The sequence below is a fragment of the Dermacentor silvarum genome, chromosome 5 (assembly GCF_013339745.2).
Source record: "Dermacentor silvarum isolate Dsil-2018 chromosome 5, BIME_Dsil_1.4, whole genome shotgun sequence".
Lineage (NCBI taxonomy): Eukaryota > Metazoa > Arthropoda > Arachnida > Ixodida > Ixodidae > Dermacentor > Dermacentor silvarum.
Window position 1 is genome coordinate 53549907 of NC_051158.1, and position 6000 is coordinate 53555906.

The window sequence follows — 6000 nt, forward strand, 5'->3', positions numbered from 1 at the left end:
TTGCCGCTCATTATTCCAGCGTAGAATGTCACTTCTCTTCTGTCGTCGTAATGGGGAGGCCGCGTTTACGGGAGTATGAGCCATTGCTTAAGGGGTATGAGCCATTCACTGTCTTACGTGAGGGACAGGCTTAATGATGAAGCGATTTAAGTTTTAAGAGTCGCAAGCGGCAATGCGACAACGACGGACTACGGGGCATCCCGTCAGTGAAGTCGTTTTCACCGTCGCAGCCAAACATGTGTGTAACCTGATTAAGAAAGATGTAATGCGTGGAGCAGACAACTGGAGAGTCTGTTAGAGTTGTAGAATGGCTGCTAAAAGAAAGAAAACCCTAGTCGAGGAGGATTAGGCGATAACATGAGGAAATATGCAGGCGGTGGACGACGTCAGCTGACGCAAAAACAGGGGGCATTTGGAGACTTTTTGACGGATAAGCTCTTAATCCGGCAATGTACACTCAAAAGGCTGCTAGTGATTATGACAATATCAGTGGTGTTTGTGCAAGTAATGATTATCGTAGTAATTACGAAACACAGTCCCCTTATGAGTACGGCAAGATGTATCGTTTTATAGTTTCGATCTCATTAAGGGACATTTACCTGTTTGTTTTGTTTTTCCGAGCATCGCTATAGCTTTAGGGGATCAGGATGTAACATGGGGCTCATTAGTAATCCATATTGAAGTGGCTACAGCGCGTAAACAGACAATGGGTGAATAACAGAATGAAATACAAGTTATTCTGCAAGTAAGATGGGCTAGCTGGTTAGACGTACTGTGGAACATGATATTTTCTTTTTTACTAATTTGTAGCCGTAAAACCATTTTCCATCAGCCCCAAGAAGTATTGTGTTTGTCCCAGTCATTCGTACCTTTCGACCGCTTATGCGATGTAGTCGCTTCAATAGGCGATCAGCATATTCGTGCAGACTGACGTCTGGCGTTCGTTAATACCTCGTCGGAATGCTCGATAACGAGGTCGTTCTGCAAAACTCTTACGAGGACGCAGCCTGTTTCGGAAACCTCTTGCAAACTTTTTTTTTGTGTTGCTTATCGCCGGGCCAGGGGCACGTTTCTTGCGGTCGCAACTTTTTCTGGCACCGCACCTGCCAGAGAGATCCGGGCTGTCCAAATTTCTTTGCACGTCGCTGACGTCACTCGAAAGCGGTCGCACCCTTCGTTAACGAACGCGCGTGCTCTCGGCAGAGCTTCCAATGGTATAGCTAAAAAATAAAGCAAAGAAGCACGAAGGTGAACGGCATAGAATGATGTCAAGAGTTGTCTTGCCCCCCCCCCCCCCCCTTCCTTATTGCGATACACGTCATCGCAGTTGCGATGACGTGAATTGCGGCAAAGGCACAGATTTAAAGGAAAGATTTACTGCGGAAGAGTTGCTGTTTGGACAAGAGGAAAAAAAAACAAGATCGCCCAGTGAATGGATTTCTGCGATGTTTATTGCCTTTAGAACAGGGAGCATAACTGTAAAGTTTGTTGGGAGCGCAACGGGGGGGGGGGGGGGGGGGGGGGGGGGACTAAGTTCGGGCCTGCCATTGAATCCATGCACAACATTGAATCCACGCAAAACCGTGATGTGAACTTCATTTCTTTTCTTTTTTTTCCCATTCCTACCGACCTTCTAGCACCGCTGCACCAGTGATCGCGCTTAATTGCAAAGTTTATCACATCACCGCCAATTAGCTCGCCTTTCACTTTTTCAGAAACTTTATCATCACTAAATTTTTTCTGGTGCTTTATTTCAATCACCTGAAGTCATTTTTCCCCGCCGCAACCTCCAGTGCAAAGTTAAAGCACCGATAACTCACTCTCGTCATTTTGCAAATTGAATGCATGAATAAACTTTTATTTCCCTTTTTAAGAAAGGGGAAAGGCCGGGGGTGAGAGAGAGAGAGAGGGAGGTCTGTGTGCTCCAGTTTCAGCACCTTATGTTGCCAGACGTCCGCCTACCTCTCGTGGTAGGCCCCCGCTACCTCCTCAGCCCACCTCAGGACTCGGTCCTGTAGGGCGGGATCGGAGCTGCGCAGGGCAGTCTCCCACAGCTCCTCGCTACTGATAAATATTTTGAGGGTGCGGCGGGGGGGGGGGGGGGGGATGTCTGATGGGCCATTTCCACATGATGTGGTAGAGATTTAGCTGTCTGGACAGCGCCACCCTGCCAGTTAAAGCATGGCTTTATGCACTGTAGTCGAATGAAACCACTTGTCATCACACGTAGCTACTGAAAGAAACGCAGCAAACATTCCAGGGAGTGCTACACACTGAGTGCATGGATTGACCTTACAGCCTGACCTCATTGATTTGCGTTCACTTCTCACGCGTTCCCTCTTTTTTTAAACAGCGGAGCTGTTTAAGGTCGAGGTTGATCCCTACGGAGCGATGGTGTTCGCAGTTTTGAGCGAAGTGGGGAGAGTGAAATGAGAAAGTAGTTGCAGAGAGAGAAAGCAAGAGAGACAGACAGAGAGCAAGAGAGATCAAATAAATAATTGAAGCAAAATAATATTTCTTGGTGAGGCGGGTTTCGAACCCAGGTACCACGGTCCGAAGGCGGGCGTCATAACCACTAGGCAATACACCAACTTTTTTTCTTTATTGCATGCAATTATTAGTAGGTTTATGCAAAAATTAGTTTCGTTACATTTGTACACACATGAAAAACAAATGCACACACGCGAGGCAGTCCAATGAAAGTTCAAATATCGGGCAAATAAACACAAGCGTCCAGATACGAAATATATTCAGGAACGGGATCAAAGGTTGCATGCAACTACACTCCGCACTTGAGCAGCCTCTTCTCGAAAGACAGACCTTGTCGACTGTGGTGGCTCGGCATGTATGTCGATCATTCAGCTTCTCGATAATAAACAGAGTCCTAATAACATAAACAAATCACATGGTGCATTACAGGTTCTCTTTTTGAAAGGAAGCAACCGGATATCGTAAGGTGTGAGAGGAATTCTTTTTTGATAGTTCTGTGTAATATCTTCCAAAAATAAAATGCATCACGACAAAGAATAAAGCAATGTTCTATTGTCTCAGGTTTGGTGCATTGTCTGCAATCTGTATTCCAGGATACATATAATCATTTTGCATGAAGCCATGTTTTAACTGGCAGGGTGGAAGTGTGCAGCTTAAATAAAAATGTTTTCGCTGCTGACGTTAAACACACGACAAAAGAAAAAAAAAACATCTTGACCAAAGAGAGAAAAATGCGGCTTTCGATACATAGGTGAAGAGAAAAGGTTACTTACAAGTGTTACATTTAGTGACGTTTTATCAACGCTAAATAAATATTCTAGCGTGAATCTGGTTTTTAAATGTGAAATAGTATCCACCAACAGTGTCCACCAACACTTGCAGGACATGCATTTATGGGACACATAGGATTGGTTTGTACCGACGATTGTAAGACAACTTGCTATAGGCGAGAGAGAGAGACACACAGAGAGAAGAGAAACACAGATAGAGAGAAAGAAGGATAGAAAGGAAGGATTTGAACCCGGGTACTCACAGTCCGAAGGCGAGCGTCATATCCACTACGCCATACACCCACACTTGCAGAGCTTCGCTGTTTCATCAGATTTCGCAAGCGTGGAACTGGCTGACATTTTTTTTCAGTTTCTTACAGATTGATATGCATTGCACTATTAACGTGCCAATTTTTCGCCTGTTCCATTTTGTGAGCATTTCTCAGCGTTTTGCATCTGTACTTAAATTTTTTGTCTGTCCTTGTGTGTTTTAAACCATTTTCTAAGTCTTTTTATGCACTGTATAGTGCTGGACGTGTGGTCAGAATTATGCACTATATAAGCTGATACAATACCATACGTCGTCAGTGTACAGCGTGCAGTCAATAAAGGTTAGTAAAAACACGAACGCAAACGTGTGCGAATGATGCTAAGAAAAAGTCGCTTTAAAAAGTGCGCGGAAGGGGAGTGCTCCGGCGCATTCCTGGTGAGTGCGAAGTGCATTTGGGTGTTTGCCACATATTTGACAAGTCCTGTTTGCCAGGTCTGTTGTCAATGTGGGCGTTCAGTCTTATCATTTGCCAGTGCAAGGATTGGCGATGATTGGGCAGATACGCAGTATCAAATTCTCATTGTCCCAATAATGAATGAGACGGAATATATAACAATAATTAAATAATAAACGAAATTGCTTATTAGGATTCATTTTGAGATGCATCTGTGACGTTATATGTGCATGTTTGATAACGTGATTTGTAGTTTTATTAGGCCGAACAATATAGCGCTCAGTCACACTATTTTGTCAGTGAGAATTCAGTGCTGCGTCATCTACTCGGCGAGCAATATACGTGCAATATAGTTGACACTAAAAGAAAAACATGGAACTGGGCAGAACATGTAATGCGTAGGGTAGATAACCGGTCGACCATTGGAGTTACCGAATGAGTGCCATGGGAAGCGAAGCGCAGTCGAGTACGGCAGAAAACTAGGTGGGGTGATGAAATTAGGAAAGTTGCAGGCGTAAGCTGGAATCAGGTAGCGCAGGACCGGGATAATTGGCGATCGCAGGGAAAGGCCTTCATCCTACAGTGGAGATAAAGATAGGTTGATGATGATGATAATGATGATGATGATTATGCGTGCTTGCGTATGCACACGAAATGCCGGAGTGTAAGCAAGCAAATAACGCTTCGCTTCAATAATACTGTAGAGAGAAACTGTGAATAGCATACCATGCGCCCAGAGTTCGCGCCACGTCGAAGTTTTAAAAAAAATCCATGTAGTGGAAACGTTTTTCGCCGATGTCCTATAAATGTAATCGGATACTTTTCATTGGGAGCCACTGAAACGACTGGTACAACAAAGAAAAAAAAATCCTTGCTTGAAAGAGTGTGACATCCACAGCTTTTATTTTCGCTATGACTTCACCCAGAAAACGTATTAATGTGAAAGATGATAGTTGGAAAAGACGTACTTTAAGCAGAAATGTTAGCCGGTAGAAAACAGTGTACTGATTCAGTAAACAGGCCGGTTAGATATCACCCAAAGCTGGCAGATACTTTTTTCTTTCTATCGACGACATTTGATATAAACCTGTTTTTCAACGCCTGCAAAAATGCCTCATCCGACGCAACTAACGTGAATCTTTTTGTTTTTGTTTTGAATCTTTTCCCAGAGATAACAAGCGCGAATTCCTTTTCTGTTTTTGTCTGACATTTTGCTTCCTTTTTTTTTCAACTGTGAGATCTGTGAGTAAAAGGAAGTCAGGTCGCCTTCCTCTCCCGAATTCCAACCTTTATGACAAAATATTGCTTTTTAGCATAAGTGCCACAGAATGGCGCTACCGGACGAGATTTTGTTGCTACTCTCACTCAATATTCTTTCTTTTTCTTTTTTTGGCGTGAATCATATTCAGAACTGGTTTTGGAACGTAAAACCCCCGAAAGAAGAAGTATTCTTTCTTTTTTCTTTGTCGTCTCTCGATCACGCGGCTTATATCGGATCTACCTCCAAGCAGCTACATTTCTTCAACACCAAAACTGCGCAAACAAATTTCACGTCCTCCAATGATGTCGGTAGAATAAAGCAAACGAACATTCGGAGGCTGACTACGGGTAATAGTTCAAAACTAAAGCACAAGTGAATGCTGATAGGCGCTGAACGAAGTGCTATAGCACCCGCCGTCGTATTTTGAAAGCGTAGTTTTCACCGGTGACACTTAATCTTCCTTCCTACCTCTTTCGTTATTTTAACTGTGTTTGTTATAACGCGTGGGTCTCTTTTTAAAATTTTGGTTTTGGCAATCTAACAGTTACAACATTCACGGCTGACGCCATCAAGCGCTGAGCGAGAGCTCCGGTGACGGAAGTAGCTTACGCTTATAACAGCAAATTTTACGCTATACGTAAACATAGGCTGCCCAGACTGCTTTGGTACATCATTCAACCGCGCGACGTAGTACCTTCGAGTGAGATGAGGTGCCGACCAATCTTGTCTATAATAAAAAAAAATCAGGGGCTGC